A 22133-nucleotide genomic window follows, 5' to 3' on the forward strand; every position below is an offset into this window, starting at 1 on the left:
TGCATATTTTAGGTACATTTTGGATGCTTGAAATGCGTGCAAATAGGTTGTATGTGTGTGCATAATTTGGGTGAAAGAAATGGCTTAAAAATGGTCTAATTCTTGTCCACACGGCCTAAGACACGGGTGTATGTCTCAGCCGTATGTGACACACGGCTGTGTGTCCTTGTAGGTTTTAAAGGGTTACAAGTTAGGCAGTTACACGAACTAGCACACGGCTTGGCACACGGGTGTGTGGCTTGGTCGTGTGCCCAAGTCAGAGAGTTACACGGGCACATACATGGGATGGGACATGGCCGTGTGTCCCTAATTCGAATGGCCACATGGCTTGAGACATGAGTGTGTGTCTCAGCCGACCCCTGCAGTGTGAAAATTTTCAACATTTTCCTAAAAATTCTATACGTTTCTAATTTAATCCCGAGTTGTTTCTGAAATGTTTTTATGGCCTCAAATGCTCGATTAAGGGTGATTTGCTTGTGTTTGGATGATTTATGCTATGAACTATGAAATGTTTGAAATCAAATGTTTTAGGTTATGAATTATCTGGTAATGCTTTGTACCCTATTCTGGCAACGTATATGGGTTAGGGGTGTTACATTTAGTGGTGTCAGACCTACGGTTTAGTCGATTCTCAGACTGAACGTAGCATGTACAAGTCTAGAAATACATGTCACTATATAACTTGTGATAGTGTGATAACTACTGACTCGTTTGAAATATGTTTACATATAGTAATGACATCCAACCGAGCCGACTCTCATGAACTTGACAGTAACGTGCAAGCCTCTGTTCATGGAGCAGCGTCAAGTGGCACAAGACCTGTATCTGAGGGCTAGGGATGAGAGGCTAAAGAAGCCTTCTTTCAAATGATAAGTGAATGGTTTATCGAGTTCGTACAAACGAACTGGCAGCTCAACGACCTCGACCACCACCCGTTCCCCAATCGGTCCCAACAGTTCCTCAAGATTTGGAACTAGTGCGAGTTAATAAACCATTAGTCGAAAAATTTCGCAAATATGGGGTTGAAGAATTTAGAGCTACAGCTGATGATGAACTGGATAGAGCTAAATTCTAGGTAGAAAATACTATCCGAGTTTTCGACGACTTATCCTGTACACCGGCAGAATGTGTAAAATGTGTTGTATGTATCTCTACTAAAAGATTCAACTTATCAATGGTGGAACACTTTGCTTTTAGTTGTGCCGAGAGAGCATATTGATTTGGAATTCTTTCAAACTGAGTTCTGAAAGATATATATAAGTCAGAGATTTCTTGATCTGAAACGTAAAGAATTTCTTCAGCTTAAACAGGGTCGAATGACAATTTCTGAATATGAGAGGGAATTTGTTAGCTTGAGCAAATTTGCCAGAGAATGTATTCCAACCGAAGTTGCAACGTGTAAGCAGTTCGAAGATAGGTTAAATGAAGATATAAAGTTGTTAGTTGGGATACTTGAACTGAAAGAATTTGTTATTCTAGTTGATCGAGTGCATAAGGCCAAGTAGCTTAGCAAAGAAAAGAGAAAAGCTGATTATGAAGCTAGAGATTCAAGAAAGAGATCATCAGGAAAGTCATATCAGTCATCATCGAAGAAATCGAGAGAACATTATAACTGTTTGACTGCTTCAGTAGGATATTTTGGTAGAGATCGAGGTAAATAACATGCGGGTTCAAAAGCTTAATATACGTATGTAGCGAGTGTAGGTAGTGTTAAAGACAATAAGTTTGATTGTCAACGCTGTGGACGACGACATTTTAGTGAGTGCAGGGCGAAAGACAATCTGTGTTTCAAATCTGGGTCGTATAAGCATTTTATTCGAGATTGCCTAGAGGTACCCGAAAAAGAAAAGGTTAAGAATGTTCAACCTAGCAATACTACCGCGAGAGGTAGATGTAACGCTCGGGTTTGTGCAACTGTACACAGTCGTTATCAAGTAATAAGTAAATATCGAGTTATCGTCTCCACAGGGGTTGTGCCTGTGCTAAGTCACTTAACTTGTAAAATTATATTAACAATTTGAAAAAAAAATAAAAACACAATATAGTTGAGAAGTGGTGTCTAAATTAAATTAAATTAAATGCAATAATCCCTAATGCAAGTTTTCCTAAGTATGCAGACTATATGAATGAATTAGATTTTAGCAAAATTAAACACAATTTGCAACAATTATAACATAAATAAACTAGGACAATTACTTTAATTAAACTCAATTTATTATCATCATGCTTAATAATATTCGGAAAAATATTCCATGGCAACTCGATCTTTCATGAGTTTGGAAGCCAAATTAGGTTCTTTCAGAATCCTTTACTTAGTAAATACGCATTTTACTGATCCTTATTTACTAAGGGTTTCTTAGCATTCGTGTGAGGTAACAGAAATGTGTTAGGTTTGAAACAATTTAATCACACAAATCTAAAAACTATGCAGATAACAGAGCCTGGTTAGGGTTGTTATGCAACCTACAATTTAATCGGGTTAGGATCTAAATTGAGCATGCACATTTCAATTATGCATCCATTAGCCGTCGTCTGGTTAGGATCACTCAGCTAATTCAGGTGCATTTCAATCACGTATGAACAGAATATAGACTTGATTTTAATTGAAAACATGATCGATTGAGGCACAAACATTATAAGCATGAATCAAATAAATATTATTTAATTAAAATAATCATCCTAGCTTAAATAAAATTAAGCTATCATTGTTGTAAACAAGAACAAAGAACTCATAGCAAACATCTTTAAATTAAATTAAAGAAGAGAAAGATTAAACCCAATCCAGAGTGGCTGTCACCCAAGACTCTGACTGACGAGGCTCCTTCGCTCCTTTGCTTTGCTCCTTCGCTGATGGCTCTCCAAGGTGGCCGACCAAGGGCTCTTTAAGAGGCTAATTTGCTGAAATCCTTTATGCAAGGATGGTGATAGGCGTGAGAGCTAAGAGAGTTGAGAGAATTGAGAGAGGAGAGAAACCAAGCTAGGCTTTGTGCATGTAAGTGATTTTTAGTCTCGTTTTTAGTGATGTTTATATTTTTGTAATCGGTTTAGCTTAATCTAGCTAACGTGGGGGTAAATTCGTAAAACTGTTAAACATTTTAGATTATGCCATTGATGAGTTTGAGGTGTTTGTGAAGTTTTATGGTAGATTACTTAAGCTTGGTTGAGAAATAGGACTATTTTGTATAGTTTTTAGCAAGTTTTATGTTTTGGGATTTAATTGTTAAAATGGTAAAATTATATGAAATTCTTGTAGAAAATAGATTAAGGTGAGCTAAATAGGGACTACATAGAAATCAGCTAGCTTGTATTTTGCTTAAATGTGGTTAATTCGTAAGTTTTAGGTTTAGGGACTAAATTATAAAAAGAATAAATTATTCGGGTAATTTTTGTAATTTTATATTAAAAAGGTTATAAGATTAAGTGGAATTATTTGATATGTTTTAATTGAGTAATTGAACGAAAATTATTATTTAGATTAAGAAACAAATCAATTGGACTCGAATTGCAAAAAAGCTAAAGTAACAGAATAATCATCGACCTTGTTTCTGCAATCATTTTTGGTCTAGTTAAGTTCGTATATTGTTTAAACTTACTAGTTCTTGATTTTGGTAACATGTTAACTATTATTCATGATAGGTATAGTTAAATTGCATGATACATGTCGATTAGTGATTTTTGACTCAATTATGATGTTGATTAAATTGATGAGTATGTTTAGAAAATGTGAAATATATGGATGTGAGCTTGAAATGGTATAGTGAAAATAGAATTAAATGATTAGGATATGTAATGTAACTCGTATGAACCTCGTCAATATTTAGGATACAAATGACATGTCATTAGGGGTTATTTACAGTTTCAGGTGTTGGTCTTGGATGTCCTAATGATGGCTGAGATCCTACATTTGTTGCGGATTCTTAACAGCTAATGTGAGCAGTATCGTGTAGCTTAACATCTTGACCCACAGCTTGTGTGAACAAGCCCATTTCACATCTCGTGTGAGCATATATGGTTACAGTCACAGCTTGTGTAAGCATTTTCCCTAATATCTTATGTTATTTTATTTGGTTCAACGAGTAATAAAAGCTTAAATTGAGTGAACATAATTATATGATATGTTATATGATTTTGATGGATGAAATGGAAACCGTTGGTATAAATGCTTTGGAACTGAATGAATGATACATGTTAGAGATGTGATGAACGAAATGAATATTGATATGTTCTTTATCTACGATTCATGATATGGAAAGATTATATGTTTCATTGTTGAACACACTAACTTGTGATATTTGTGATGTGAGTAAGAATTGAATGAACTCATAAGCATGTTAATCGAATAATGCATGAATTGTATAAATTGAGCCTATTTGGTAAGTTTACGTTTATAATTTATACGAGCTTACTAAGCATTAGTTGCTTATGTTAGTTGTTTTATTTTTTGTAGATCATCGGGAATCTCAACTGGTTGGAATCAAGTTGGAGTACACACACTATTTGCCTTTCGTCTTGGTTGAAGTTTTGGTCATTTTTGAGTTGGTTATAAATGGCATGTTTTAGGAGCTTTAAAGTCCTTTTGTTATGAAGCTTTTTTTTTTAACTTTTGTTAAGGCATATTATGGTTATGTGTATATTTTTTTGTGGCTTGTAAATGTCTCTCTCTCTATATATGTATATATATATATGTCTTTGGCTATTTGGTTGGTGCCTCTTGAAAGTGGATGAAATGTGATAATGTGTTTATGAATAAAATGGATGAACTTTGTGTATTTGGCATGTGTACAAGGTAAGGACTTTTGATCTTTTGAATGTGAATTAGTTTGGTGTATGAAATGTGGTGCCAATGAAGGCATATTGGTTAGGCATTTAGGTTAAATGTTTTGGTATGTTTTAAGCTTGTTTGAATGTGTTTTGAAGGTATGTTAATGGTTGATTTTGGTTTGGCTTGGCACCTAAGGAATTGGTATTGTTTTGCCTTATTTCGGAAGCTATTTAGGTGCACACGACTTGGGACACGAGCTATCACACGGCCCTATGCCACACACGGTCACACCACATGATCATGTGGACTATTTAATTTTAGTGCAGGTTTGTCCGACACTGTCTCAGGTTGTTACACAAGCAGGAGATACGACTGTGTGACCCTATTTAGAATTGCACATGGTCTGGAGACAAGGCCGTGTGACCCTAATTTTGACTTGTACACGGTTTGTTTCAAATAAGTCCCTGATTGTTTTCTATATTTTGAATTGCACATGGTCTTTGGCGACAGCTGGGTGACCCCTATTTGAAAGTTTTCTATATGTTTTTACTTTATTTCAAATAAGTCCCTGATTGTTCTCAAATTGATTTTTAGGTTCTGTAAGCTCGATATAAGGCTCATAATTGTATATATGCTATGAATGATTATTGGTTTTGAAAAATTGGTGTTTAATTTAATAATTGAATGGTTTTATGTTGTCATTTGATTTGAAATTTGTTACAAAACTTTATAACCCTAATTCGATGACGAAGATGGGTTAAGGTGTTACAAAGATCGTAGCTGATGGGTTATGACATCATATGGACAGAATATCATATCGTGTAAGACCGTAATTGATGGGTTATGGCATCATACGGAAAAAATACCATATCGTCTAAGACTATTAATGGTGGATTATGACATCATATGGAAAGAAGACCATATCGTGTAAGGTCGTAACTGGAGGGTTGTGGCATCATTTGGGGAAGTTTAAGGAAGGTTATTACATAACGTGGTTTTCTGCGTGTCCTAGAATAATGAGGGGCAAACCTCACTAAGTGTGAGTTTAGGCAAACCCCTATTGTTTAAAAACACTAATTAAAATATGCCCTTGTGGAAAAACTTTGGGTAGGAAAGCCGTTGTAGTGAGTACTAAATGTAAAGGATGCCTTTGTGGCAAAACTCTAAAAAGGTAAGCCTTTTTGGCAACCTCTATTTAAGGATGCCTTTGCGGCAAAACTTTGGAAAGGTAAGCCTTTATGGCGAACCTCTTAAGGAACATCTTTCTAGCAAATCTCTGGAAGGAAATGCCTTTATGGTGATCTCTATCAAAGGAAAGCCTCTATGGAAATCTCCGTAAAGGAAGCCTTTATGGCTATATCTAAATAGAAATGCCTTCGTGGTGAAACCTAAGGATAGGATGCCTTGGTGAAAACTCTGTAAAAGAAAGCTCTTGTGGAGAATACAAAGGAAGCCTTTCGACTATTTAAATAAAGGAATGTGATCTTCTGAAATTTAGTGTAGCAGATTAAACTAGTTTTCACACTCAAGGAGCCTGAATACAAGAATTTTCATTACATTTTAGTTAAGTTTCTTTTGTTTTACTTACATTCAATAAAATATGAAAATTGAGTCCTTTATTGACCCTAAGGGCCGAATGAGGCCTAAGAGAGAGCTAACATACTTTATGAGTGTACAGGAGTCAATTAGAAGGCATTTTAGGACAATATTGGATGTTATGTCGCAACACAGGATGACTGGTGTTACAACATAGGAAACAAAATGAAGAAAATTCAAGTCTGGCTTCGATGTTGCGACACAATCTGAGGGTGTTGCGACATAACCATGAAGATGGCTATAGAGGAGCATACTGGTTGCTATGTTGCGACACAGGTCCTTCTGTGTAGCGAATTCAACTTTGGGATAGAAATTAAACACGAAGCATGGGCATTTTTGTCCATACAATCAAACTTAAACCTCAGGAACATCATCTAACCAAGGGTTAAGGATGACGACCACCTGAAGGCTATAAATAGGCTCCTTTGGCACATGTTATAGACACCTTTCCATTAACCTAGTTTCTTTCTTTATGATTTAGTTTCGTTTTCTTTCTTAGGTTTCTATAGTTTAGTTTATTTGTTCATTGTTTTCGTTCAAGAGATCGGGATTGTGGAATCATTCAACTTTGTGGATTTACGCTTAATATCAATACAATCAGACTCTTTCATTTACTCTATCGTCTCGATTTAATTAGCATGCTTTCTCTTTACATCGATTATATATTGTTTATGAACGACATGAGGAACTGATCATTGTATGGGGGATTAGCAAGTGGAAGTATGATCCATTAACTATTTTGTAAGGTTACTCAACGGATTAGCTGTTTGGGAAAGGGAAAATGTGAAACAAACCCTAGGCCTGACAACCTCGGGAAGTCATCAAGGTGAGAATTAACCCAAAATCCATATTGCCCATCCATGAACACCTTAACCCCAAACCAGTCTTGACTGTGAGGTCAGAAGATAAATAGTTCTTGTTGACTCATTATGTTAGTGGAAGATCGGAATATCCTGCTAGGGTAGTGACTAGTTGATTAACGAGAAACGCAAAGTGACAATTGATGGAGATTACCGAAGCGAGCTAATCACCCATAATTAGGTTTGATTTAGTCTTTTATTTTAATCTCCTTCATTTTATCTTTTTATATTGTTTTATTTTTATCATTATAAAAACCCCAAAAATCCTTTATTTTATATTCTTCATACTATAACTGAATCTAAAGTATTAATTAGATATTTTAGTGCCTATGTTAGAATTGATCTAGCACTCGCCTCCCTTGGTGTACGATCCTTAGAGTACTTACCCACTTTGTTGTAAAACTAATTTACAACTAGACCCGTATAATTGCAGATATCGCCTCGTAATTCTATATTTTATTGTAGAATTCACGCTCTGGACGTTAGTACGTCTGGGAGCAGTCAAGTTGTTGGTGCTGTTGCCGGGGAGGCAACGTCACTAGGTTAATTTTAATTTTAATTTTTGCACATAATTAGAATAATTAGAAAGTTTTTAAATTATAGATACGATTTTATTTGATTTCATTTATTATTACTAATCTTTTCTTTCTGGGTTTAGTGTATAACTCGCAGTAGGGGCACACCTATTGTAGCAGCCACAGATCCATAGAGAATAATCTGAAAAAATTGCCGACAACAACAGTAGCAAATGTAAAATCCACCACCACCAGCTACGGGTAACGTACCACGTGAAAATCCATTATTTAACGACACTGACAATAATGCCCTAGGAAACCCATTAGCACCACACCTTTCTGCAAACATACATATGGCTCGGAACGAAAGAACTTTAAGTGATTATGCCTTACCAAGTCTAGACATGGTTCGAGAAGCTATAGCAAGGTTGACAATTACAGCTAATAATTTTGAGATAAAATCGGTTATGATTCAAATGATCTAGAAAAATTTACAATTTAGGGGCACTATGACATAGGACCCTAATCAACATTTAAAATAGTTCCTTCAATCTGTGATGCTTTTAAGTATAACGGGGTCACTGATGATGCTATTTGTCTTCGTTTGTTTCCCTTTTCCTTGGTTGATAATGCTTTTTCTTGGTTAGACTCGCAGACACCAGGATCTATCACGACATGGGATGAACTCATTAGAAAATTCTTACAGAAGTTTTTGCCAGTAATGTAGTGTAATTAAGAAGAAATATTGTTGTCTTTAGACAAATGGAGGGAGAAAGGTTTTATGAGGAATGAGAACAATTCAAAATGTTGATTCAAAAATGCCCGCAACGTGGATTTCCTGAGAGGATGTGACTGTAGGTGTTTTATAATGGTTTGGATGAAAATGCACGATCTAGATTAGACAGAGCAGTAGGAGGAGCTCTTATTAATAGAACGTACGAGGATGTGTATGAGATCATCGACAATATGGCACTAAACTCCTACTAGTAGCCAATTGAACGATTCACATATGGTCAGAAACCCGCTATGGTAAAAGCTATCTAAGAGGATGATAAGTATCAATAGTTAGTGGATAGACTCAACCATATTGAATCGACTTCTACACCGTCTATGCATGGGGTAGATAAACCGCTCTTCCACTATATCAATAACCCAGCCGATGATGTAAATTACGTCAAAAATAGGGGTAGAAACCCTTATTCAAATACATATAATCCCGGTTGGAGAAATCAACTGAATTTGAGATGGTGGAAACCAAGGAGCAGGTACTAATTTAAATCAAGTTAAAAACACTAATTACCAACCTCTTTATTTGCAAAACCCTAGGATAAGGTTAACCCAAATGACCATACTGCATGTGGTCAACGACTGGACAAAATTGGGGGAGAAGTGCAGTCAATGAGAATTAATGTTAAGCAGGTGCAATCTGAATGCACCAACTCAAAAAGAACATTGACTAAACTCGAGGATCAAATGAACTAATTGATGAGAATGATGGGTGACATCAAAAAAAAATTGCCACAGGTATTCCTAGTAACACAGAAGATAATCTATGGAGAGAAGGTAAGGAGCATATGAAATTAATTGCACTCCGATTAGGCAAAGTACTGAGTAGCCCATAAACCATTACTCGAGAAATAATCATGGAAAATAATGATGATCCTCAAAAGATATCCCTAGAAGTAGAAGAGGAGCCAGAGTTAGAGGAGGTACTCACACCGATAGCAAAGATAGAAAAGGAAGTAACTAAAGATCTGTTGGTACAAAAATCTCATTCCGTTCAAAAATAGAAGAAAAACAAAGGCAAGATGAGGGTGAATTTGTAAGTTTCCTAAAATATTTAAAATATTGAATGTTAACCTACCTTTAATTATGTTAATTGAAAAAGTTCCAAAGTACGCCTAGTTTTTAAAAGAGATGATGGCTAGGCATAATAAAATTAAGGTAGGAGAACAAGTAACTTTAAATGATTCCTGTAGCATGATTACTGAAAGAAAAGTACCTCAAAAATTGAAAGACCTAGGGAGTTTTACTATTCCCATAGAGATAGGAAATATTCACTTTAATAGAGTTATATGCGATCTAGGAGCTAGTATTAATTTAATGACTCTATTGATTTTTGAAAAACTCAGGTTAAGGGATATGTAAAATACTCAATTAACATTACAATTGGCTAATAGGTCTTCAGTACATTAAAAAGGAGTATTGAAAGATGTGTTAGTCAAAGGGCGAAGTTTTATTATCCCTGCAGATTTTGTGGTACTTGATTTTGAAAAAGATTGTAGGATACTGATTTTAATAGGAACACTTTTTCAGCCACTTTGAGATCCACCATTGATTTAGAAAATAATGAATAAACTATGAAAATTAATGATGTGATTGAAACTTTTAAATGTGGTCATTAATCAAGCGATGAAGATAAGAGGAAGTTAGGGGAACAATGTAAAAAATTATTTATTTCTAATGTCCCCGAGTCAAGGGACACACTTCCTTTTATGCACACAGAAAGAATAAACATGTTTAAGGAAAGGGACAAACGGGCACAGGTGGAATGGGATGATGGAAGATGGACAAATATCGACAAAATAGGGGAAACCTCCATCGGTGAATTGGTGACACTGTTGGATGAATCCGACAATTAAACTTCAAAATTAGTTAAATTGTTGTTTAAATTTTTTAAATTATTGTATATGAAATTAATCGACTGGTGTAGATTTTAAATTTTATTTTATGTAGGTTCATCTCTAAACCGAAACATTCTTTAAGCTGGAAGTTCTTAGTCGAAACATAGTCAGCGCCGTGACACTGTTCCAATGAGTCGTAACATATGAGACACTTTCCTTTAGACCTCTAAACTGTAGGGTGTGTCACGAAAATGAACCCCAGTGTCATAAGAAAGGTAGTCTTCTAAGGATGTCGTGACACGGAACCCCTATGTCGAGACATCGCTGTAATATTCCATAGGTCGACCCGACCCAGTCGCACAACCTGGAGAAATTATCTTTATTTAACCTAATTTTTAACCCTTTCAAACCCTATATTCTAACCTAAAACCACACTTACCTCTAATTAAAACACCTCTTAACCCCTAATTCCCCAAACTCTCTCAAATCCTTCAAAACCTATTAAACCCTAAACCCCCAATTTCTTACACATTTTATTTATTTTTCACAAACTATTCAACCATATTCGGGGCAATAAGGAACAGAAACATTATGGGAAATTAAGGAATTCAAACGAACTTCGATTATATATTAAAGGTTAAGAGTTCCTAAATTCAACTTTCTACTCTTCCATTGAATTGTTTGCTTAGTATTGTATTAGGATTGGAATATCATGTCTCCTAGAAAAGTTAGAAGAACCAATGAATCCAAACCATCGACGAATCCAACCCCTAAATTTTGCAAACCCGAATATTGGGAAATATTTTACGGAACTTCAACGAAAAACCTTTATCCAAGAGAGAGGATTCGATTCATTAATGGTTGTGTATAAGGAAATATGGCTCTTAGTTAGATATCATAGGTGGAAACGTTTTTGGATGATCCTAAAAGAGAATGTCGTGGTGTAACACCCCGAACCCAAGGCCGTCGCCGGAGTCGAACACGAGGTGTTAACAGACTTCAAACCACTAAAAAAAAAAATTTCCCAGACAAGCTGCCAATCTGCGTACTAGTCGCTTTAAAAATAATATCTTGAGTTCTGACACTCAAAATCCAGTTCTGTAAATTTTCCCTGAAACTAGACTCATATGCCCATCCACATATTTTTTTCTAGAATTTTTAGTTGGGCCAATTAGTACAGTTTATTAGCCAAAGTCTCCCATGTTACAGGGATCGACTACACTGACCTTTGCGCATTACGACTTGGATATCTCCCTGTACAGGGCTTCATTACTGATGTCGTTTGTTTCTATAGAAACTAGACTCGAAGAGGAATCTATGCACATATGGCATGACTCCTAATTATCTCTGGTTAATTTATAATGAATTTCTAAAGTCGGAACAGGGAATCCAGAAATCGCTCTGGCCCTGTTTCACAAGAGTTTAATTATCTCCTAACATACAGCTCATATGGTCGTTTCGTTTCTTCTATATGAAAATAGACTCATCGAGCTTCGATTACATAATTTATGTATTAATTAATTCCACTCCTACTATTTTTAGTGATTTTTCAATCTCACGTCACTGCTGCTGCCAGCATCTGTTACTAAAGCAACTATGCCTATTTCGTGATTTCTCCTTGATCTAACTAGTAATTCATCATACATATCACAAATTATGATCATGACTAGCCATGCCAAGGGCTAATCATTGTCAAACATCTCCCTACTACACTATTGCCATATCATGAATTTTGACACCAAAAATAATCAACCATGACATATGGCATAAAAATCGAATTTCCAAGACTTACGACCTAACATTATAGAACCAAATCCAACCGAACATTTATGCCATTTTTCGCATGGCTAAAAGTTTACATACCAAATTTCAACAAAACATATTAGCCTATACATGCCGAAATGTTCTCCTAGACCGACTAAAAAGAAGATACCAAAAGTTGCTAGCCGGTGTGATGACTTCGATGACGGCCCGATCACGCAAAAAGAGACGAGTCCAAGAAACCTAAAATAGGTGACAAGGAAACACCGAGTGAGTATATAACTCAGTAAGTCATAAGCAATGCACCACCATCCTTTAATAACATTATCACAAGAGGAAACAAAATGGAACGAGGCTAGTTACTCCATCCATACCGAACCATACCATAGTTCCTTAGACCTATCGGTTCAATCTCATACCAAGTCATGCATTCACATTCCATATACTAATCAATAGGATATTTGAGGCATTTTCATACATCATTGTATTTTCGTTACAATCATACAACTAAACGACCTTTCACCTATTCCGCGATAAATCTTATGTACGTGACTTCAATTATAATTGTCACATAGGTTCAAACTTACCAAGCTCAACTCCAAATATAAACATAGCGCCTATTAGCCATGAACTCAAGGTACTTACCCGATCCGCTGTCCGTGATCAACTCAATAATGTCGCTCACTTAGTGTCCATAGTGATTCAAAAGTATATATTAAGTCCGCACACTCAGTGCTATATAATCAACTCGCACACTTAGTGCTATATAATCAAACTCGCACACTTAGTGCTGTACAATTTAAACCCGCACACTTAGTGCCAATCTCATGATCATAAATGTTTATACCCGCACACTTAGTGCCGAGATCAACAACTCAATACATCTCACCTCTTTTCTTTTCATTCAACACTTTCATCACCACATGCATACATGTATATATATATTTATCATTCCATTCAGCATCATTACATAGACGTTATGACCATTTAAATTAATACAAACTATATGCTTAATGACTTACTTTGTGTTGGGTAAGACGATTCCAACTCGGCTACTCGATGATCTTTTCTTTGCCTTTGCTTGATTCTCCTCCTTTAACTCCTTGAGCTTAATCAATAAATCAACTAGTTTAACCATCTTGCTAAACATTCATAATTCAATTACACATGCATATGTATGTCTGTATATTCGGCAACCATCCTCACTAATTACCCATTTAGTCGATTATACACATAACTAAAGGTAACATCACGAATGGGCATACTTATGTATATATATATGTATATATATATACTTCGGAATGGGCATCACAATTAGATTTAACACCACCTTCATACTCAATTAGATGGCCGAATGCATGTATATATGCACAATGTCAACTATAACATCATTTAAACACCTAATTTCATCTCATGAACACTCGACCCATTTTTTTAACAATAATTCATGTATCCTTTTTATTAAACACTCAAAATCAACCATCTTCATACCTCATCACCAAAGACATCAAAATACCAACCAAGAATGTAACATTCATGGCCGAATATCATCTCCATCAATTAACAAAATTTGAACCATGGCTAGGTAGATTTCAAACTTACAACTTAAAATATACATGAATCTCAAAGAATAATATCAAACATACCTCAATCTAGTTACATGCATGGCCAAACTTCTTAGAAACTTTTCCCCTAGGCACCGAATATTCAAGAGCTTCTTAATCAACTTAAAGGTGACCAAATGCCTTAACTTCAATTTCTTCTTTTTCTTTTCAATTCGGCCAAGAAGAACCAAAGAACACAACTTGTTTTTCTTTCTTCCGTAGAACATTCGGCCAAGGGAAATGAAGAAAGATGGACACTTTTTTTTTGTTTTTTCTTTCTAGTTTCGGCCAAATGGGGGGGGGACAACCACACACTTTTTGTTTTGTTTTCATCATATTCCCTTTCATTATTTTATGCCCATGCTCCTTATTTTATCATACTTCCCATGAAACACTAACTCAACATGTTTATGACATGTTCTCGCCCATCATACTTGGTCTACCATGCTTGTCATGGCCGGCCACTACTAATTAGGGGGGGAAATTGACATGCAAGTCCCCCCTTTTTATTTCATGCACTAATAGATCCTTATGCTTTGACCTATCACATTTCAAAATTTTCTCACATAAGTCCTATTTACTAAAATTAACCTACAATTAAACAAAATTCAAACACGAAATTTTCACACATGCACATGTACATATAATGAGCATCAATTATGACGGTTAATTATTTTTATGACTTGGTTTAGCGGTCCCGAAACCACTTCCCGACTAGGGTCAATTTTGGGCTGTCACAACTCTCCCCCACTTAAGAAATTTTCGTCCCCGAAAATCTTACCGGTAAATAAGTTTGGGTATCGTTCTTTCATCGAGCTCTCGGTTTCCCAAGTAGCTTCCTCGATCCCGTTTTTGAGCCATAACACCTTTACTAGCGGAACCCTTTTGTTTCGCAACTCCTTCACTTCACGAGCTAGGATACGCATCGGTTCTTCTTCATAACTCATATCGGCTTGAATTTCAACCTCTGATGGGCAAATTATGTGCGATGGATCAGATCTATAGCGTCGAAGCATCGAAACATGAAAGACGTCGTGGATCTTTTCAAGTTCAGGGGGCAAAATCAATCGATACGCAACTGGACCAAATCGTTCGGAGATTTCATACGGCCCAATGAATCTCGGACTCAACTTGCCCTTACGGCCAAATCTAAGTACCTTTTTCCAAGGCGAAACTTTAAGAAACACTTTATCTCCCACCTGATATTCAATCTCTTTTCGTTTCAAATCCGCATACGATTTCTGACGATCTGTGGCTGCTTTCAGACTTTCACGGATTACCTTTACTTTCTGTTCGGCATCTTTAATCAAATCAACTCCGAAAATTTTACTTTCACCGAGCTCGGTCCAAAACAATGGTGTACGGCATTTACGACCGTACAAAGCCTCGTAAGGTGCCATCTTAATACTTGATTGAAAACTATTGTTGTAAGCGAATTCAATCAAAGGTAAATACCGTTCCCATGAACCACTAAACTCGAGGATGCAACATCTCAACATATCCTCAAGTATCTGAATTATCCGCTCGGATTGACCATCGGTTTGTGGATGAAAAGCGGTGCTAAAATGCAGCTTGGTACCCAAAGCTTCTTGCAATTTCTTCCAAAATCGCGAGGTGAATCTCGGATCTCTATCCAACACGATAGAAATAGGCACCCCGTGTAATCTCACAATCTGAGAAACATACAATTCGGCTAGTTTATCCAATGAAAAATCCGTACGCACGGGGATAAAGTGAGCCGACTTAGTCAGTCCATCAACAACAACCCAAATTGCATCCTTCTTACTTGCTGACAATGGCAGTCCGGACACAAAGTCCATTGTGACTCGATCCCATTTCCACTCGGGTATCATGATCGGCTGAAGTAATCCTGAAGGCACTTGATGTTCCGCTTTCACTTGTTGACATATTAAACATCTCGAAACAAAGTCGGAGATGTCTCGTTTCATACCATGCCACCAAAACCGACGTTTCAAGTCGTTGTACATTTTCGTACTCCCCGGGTGAATTGACATTCGGCTACAATGGGCTTCGTTCAGAATCATCGAAATGAGTTCTGAATTTCTTGGAACACACAACCGACTTCTGAACCTCAAACAATCGTCATCATCAATTTGAAATTCGGATTCCATATTCGGAACACATTCAGCCCGTTTTGCAACCAATTCATCGTCGACTTTCTGAGCTTCACGAATTTGACGAATCAATAATGGTTTGGCCTTTAATTCAGCTACTAACACATTGTCGGGTAGAACAGACAAGTGCACATTCATCGCTCGTAAAGCAAACAGTGATTTCCGGCTCAAGGCGTCCGCAACCACATTAACCTTTCCCGGGTGGTAATCAATGACAAGCTCGTAATCTTTCAACAACTCAAGCCAACGTCTTTGTCACAGATTTAAGTCTCTTTGAGTCATCAAATATTTGAGACTTTTGTGATCCAAAAATACATGGCACTTTTCACCAAATAAGTAATGTCGCCATATTTTTAAAGCGAATACGATGGCAGCTAGTTCGAGATCATGGGTCGGATAATTTTTCTCATGTGGCTTTAATTGTCTCGACGCATAGGCCACCACTCGACCTTCTTACATCAATACACAACCCAACCCAAGTAGGGATGCGTCACTATAAATGACAAACTCTTTGCCTGATTCGGGTTGCACTAAAATTGGAGCTTCAGTCAAATAAGTTTTCAGTTGATCGAAACTTTTCTGACATTTCTCCGTCCATTCGAACTTAGCATCCTTTTGAAGTAGCTTCGTCATTGGTGTGGCTATCATCGAGAAACCTTTTACAAATCGTCGGTAATAACCGGCGAGCCCCAGGAAGCTCTGAACTTCGGTAATATTTCTTGGAGGCTTCCAGTTAAGTATGGCTGAAATTTTACTCGGGTCAACTCGAATAACCGATGCGGATACCACATGACCCAAGAAGCTAACCTCTCTTAACCAGAACTCACACTTACTGAACTTAGCATATAACTACTTATCCCGCAAATTTTGCAACACTAATCTCAGGTGCTCAGCATGTTCGGTCTCATCTCTTGAATAGACCAAGATGTCATCAATGAACACAACTACGAACCGGTCCAAATACTGTTTGAAGATCCGATTCATCAAATCCATAAATACCGTAGGGGCATTAGTGAGCCCAAACGGCATCACTAAGAACTCGTAGTGACCATATCTCGTTCTGAAGGCAGTTTTGGGTATGTCCGAATCTCGAATTCGCAACTGATAATAGCCCGATCTCAAATCTATTTTTGAGAACATTGAGGCTCCCTTCAGTTGGTCGAACAAATCATCGATACGCGGTAACGGATATTTGTTCTTTATTGTCACTTTATTCAGCTGACGATAGTCAATGCACAACCTCATGGTTCCGTCCTTCTTTTTCACGAACAATACTGGTGCACCCCAAGGTGAGAAACTTGGTCGAGCGAAACCTCTATCCGTCAACTCTTGCAATTGAGCTTTCAATTCCTTTAACTCGGTTGGTGCCATACGATACGGAGCTATCGAAATTGGCGTAGTTCCAGGTACAAGCTCAATACCAAACTCTACCTCCCGAATAGGTGGTAAACCCGGTAATTCTTCAGGAAAAACATCCGGGTATTCACAAACCACCGGTACAGATTCGGGTTTTTTTCTAATTCCTTGTCATCAAGTACATACGCAAGGTATGCTTCGCACCCTTTTCTTACATATTTCTGGGCCAACATTGAGGATATTGCAGCTAGCAACCCCCTTAAGTCCGTAGACTCAACTCGGATTATCTCATTATTTGCGCACCTCAAATCGATGGTTTTTCTTTTGCAGTTCACCACTGTATCATGTACGGTCAACCAATCCATACCAAGAATAACATCAAATTCGTTAAACGGCAAAAGCATCAAATCGGCCGGAAAACAGGATTCTCGGATTATTAGAGGGCATCTCTTACACACTTTATCAACAAGTACGTATTGACCCAAAGGGTTTGACACTCGAATTACGAACTCAGTAGACTCAACAGGTAGAGTCTTACTGGATGCTAAGGTTTCACATACATATGAATGAGTAGAGCCAGGGTCAATCAATGCAATCACATTAGTATCAAAGAGAATGAAGGTACCAGTGATGACGTCAGGGAGGATGCCTCCTCTCGTGCGCGAATGGCATATGCTCTAGCAGGAGTACGGTTCTCGGCTCGAACAGCGGTATCAGAGGCCCTCTCTGACTACCACCCCTACCTCCTAAAATTCTCGATGGTCTACCTCTAGTTGTCACTCCACTAGGTCTTGCACCTTGAATCTTATTCTTCTCATCAAGCTCCGTGCAATCTCTAATGAAGTGGTCCTTCGAACCGCATCCGTAAAAAGCCCTGTTAGTAGACTTACCCCAACATTCACCTAGGTGTCGTCTTCCGCATTGGGGACATTCAGGTTAATCTTGACGATTATTGCCCACACTAGCTACCGAAGTAGCTCGGGAGTCCGTCGGTGGTCGTGCTCTGATAGAAATTCCTGCAGTCGTCCTCGACTTATTGGTGTCCTCCCTGAACTTCTTTACAGCTGAGAATGGAGCTTTACCCGTCGATCTTTTACGATAGTCTCTAGCTTCAAATTCAGCCTTCTTCTTCTCCTTTCCAAGTTCTTCCGCCTTGCAGGCTCGTTCGACTAGTGTCACGAATTCTTTTATCTGTAAAATACCCACTAGTAGCTTTAAATCTTCATTCAACCCTTCTTCGAATCTTTTGCACATAGCAACCTCATCAGCTACACACTCCCGGGCATACCTACTGAGTCTTACGAATTCATGTTCGTATTCAGATACTGTCATACGGCCTTGCTTGAGTTCCAAGAATTCCTTATGCTTTTGGTCAATGAACCGTTGACTAATATATTTCTTTCGAAATTCCGTTTGAAAGAAGTCCCAAGTAACTCGTTCGTTTGGGACTATGGAAATCAGGGTCCTCCACCAATAGTAGGTTGAGTCCCGCAACAAGGATATAGCACACTTTAGACATTCATCGGGCGTGCATGACAGTTCATCAAACACCCGAATGGTGTTATCAAGCCAGAAATCGTCCCTTTCAGCATCATCAGTAACTATGGCCCTGAACTCCTCAGCCCCGCGCTTCCTAATCAAGTCTACAGGTGGCTTACTCAGCCTCACAGGATCAGTAACTGATGGCATTACAGGCTCTTGGGGTGGATTATTCAAATTCGGGAATTGTTGGACAGTCGGATTGGTTCGGGCATATTGCATGACCCACTCATTCATCATGGTAAAGAAGGCTTGTTTAGCCCCTCACCTTGATTATTCGCAGATGACTGAGGTTCAACAGGCGGCGTCCCTTATACAGGAGCAGCCGCTACACTTTCAACGTCATCCGCCAAGGTTCTCTCTACACCGGGATCCATTTACTAATCAAAACAAAAATTTTAACCGTCAGAAGTCATCACACATTTAAACATTAACATTAAGGCATGTACAGCTAGACTCATACGTGCTATGGTAGTCCTAGAACCGACTAAACCATAGCTCTGATACCAATCAAATGTAACACCCCGAACCCAAGGCCGTCGCCGGAGTCGAACACGAGGTGTTAACAGACTTCAAACCACTAAAAAAAAATTTCCCAGACAAGCTGCCAATCTGCGTACTACTCGCTTTAAAAATCATATCTTGAGTTCTGAACCTCGAAATCCAGTTCCGTAAATTTTCCCTGAAACTAGACTCATATGCCCATCCACATATTTTTTTCTAGAATTTTTGGTTGGGCCAATTAGTACAGTTTATTAGTCAAAGTCTCCCATGTTATAGGGATTGACTACACTGACCTTTGCGCATTACGACTTGGATATCTCCCTGTACAGGGCTTCATTACTGATGTCGTTTGTTTCTATAGAAACTAGACTCGAAGGGGAATCTATGCACATATGGCATGACTCCTAATTATCTCTGGTTAATTTATAATGAATTTCTAAAGTCGGAACAGGGAATCCAGAAATCACTCTGGCCCTGTTTCACAAGAGTTTAATTATCTCCTAACATACAGCTCATATGGTCGTTTCGTTTCTTCTATATGAAAATCGACTCATCGAGCTTCGATTACATAATTTATGCATTAATTAATTCCACTCCTACTATTTTTAGTGATTTTTCAATCTCACGTCACTACTACTGCCAGCATCTGTTACTAAAGCAACTATGCCTATTTCGTGATTTCTCCTTGATCTAACTAGTAATTCATCATACATATCACAAATTATGATCATGACTAGCCATGCCAAGGGCTAATCATTGTCAAACATCTCCCTACTACACTATTGCCATATCATGAATTTTGACACCAAAAATAATCAACCATGACATATGGCATAAAAATCGAATTTCCAAGACTTACGACCAAACATTATAGAACCAAATCCAACCGAACACTTATGCCATTTTCGCATGGCTAAAAGTTTACATACCAAATTTCAACAAAACATATTAGCCTATACATGCCGAAATGTTCTCCTAGACCGACTAAAAAGAAGATACCAAAAGTTGCTAGCCAGTGTGATGACTTCGATGACGGCCCGATCACGCAAAAAAGAGACGAGTCCAAGAAACCTAAAATAGGTGACAAGGAAACACCGAGTGAGTATATAACTCAGTAAGTTATAAGCAATGCACCACCATCCATTAATAACATTATCACAAGAGGAAACAAAATGGAACGAGGCTAGTTACTCCATCCATACCGAACCATACCATAGTTCCTTAGACCTATCGGTTCAATCTCATACCAAGTCATGCATTCACATTCCATATACTAATCAATAGGATATTTGAGGCATTTTCATACATCATTGTATTTTCGTTACAATCATACAACTAAACGACCTTTCACCTATTCCGCGATAAATCTTATGTACGTGACTTCAATTATAATTGTCACATAGGTTCAAACTTACCAAGCTCAACTCCAAATATAAACATAGCGCCTATTAGCCATGAACTCAAGGTACTTACCCAATCCGCTGTCCGTGATCAACTCAATAATGTCGCACACTTAGTGTCCATAGTGATTCAAAAGTATATATTAAGCCCGTACACTCAGTGCTATATAATCAACTCGCACACTTAGTGCTATATAATCAAACTCGCACACTTAGTGCTGTACAATTTAAACCCACACACTTAGTGCCAATCTCATGATCATAAATGTTTATACCCGCACACTTAGTGCCGAGATCAACAACTCAATACATCTCACCTCTTTTCTTTTCATTCAACACTTTCATCACCACATGCATACATGTATATATATATTTATCATTCCATTCAGCATCATTACATAGACGTTATGACCATTTAAATTAATACAAACTATATGCTTAATGACTTACTTTGTGTTGGGTAAGACGGTTCCAACTCGGCTACTCGATGATCTTTTCTTTGCCTTTGCTTGATTCTCCTCCTTTAACTCCTTGAGCTTAATCAATAAATCAACTAGTTTAACCATCTTGCTAAACATTCATAATTCAATTACACATGCATATGTATGTCTGTATATTCGGCAACCATCCTCACTAATTACCCATTTAGTCGATTATACACATAATTAAAGGTAACATCACGAATGGGCATACTTATGTATATATATATAGTATATATATCCTTCGGAATGGGCATCACAATTAGATTTAACACCATCTTCATACTCAATTAGATGGCCGAATGCATGTATATATGCACAATGTCAACTATAACATCATTTAAACACCTAATTTCATCTCATGAACACTCGACCCATTTTTTAACAGTAATTCATGTATCCTTTTTATTAAACACTCAAAATCAACCATCTTCATACCTCATCACCAAAGACATCAAAATACCAACCAAGAATGTAACATTCATGGCCGAATATCATCTCCATCAATTAACAAAATTTGAACCATGGCTAGGTAGATTTCAAACTTACAACTTAAAATATACATGAATCTCAAAGAATAATATCAAACATACCTCAATCTAGTTACATGCATGGCCAAACTTCTTAGAAACTTTTCCCCTAGGCACCGAATATTCAAGAGCTTCTTAATCAACTTAAAGGTGACCAAATGCCTTAACTTCAATTTCTTCTTTTTCTTTTCAATTCGGCCAAGAAGAACCAAAGAACACAACTTGTTTTTCTTTCTTCCTTAGAATATTCGGCCAAGGGAAATGAAGAAAGATGGACACTTTTTTTTTTGTTTTTCTTTCTAGTTTCGGCCAAATGGGGGGGACAACCACACACTTTTTTTTTGTTTTCATCATATTCCCTTTCATTATTTTATGCCCATGCTCCTTATTTTATCATACTTCCCATGAAACACTAACTCAACATGTTTATGACATGTTCTTGCCCATCATACTTGGTCTACCATGCTT

This window comes from Gossypium hirsutum, chromosome D13, assembly GCF_007990345.1.
Source record: "Gossypium hirsutum isolate 1008001.06 chromosome D13, Gossypium_hirsutum_v2.1, whole genome shotgun sequence".
In the NCBI taxonomy this organism is placed as follows: Eukaryota; Viridiplantae; Streptophyta; class Magnoliopsida; order Malvales; family Malvaceae; genus Gossypium; species Gossypium hirsutum.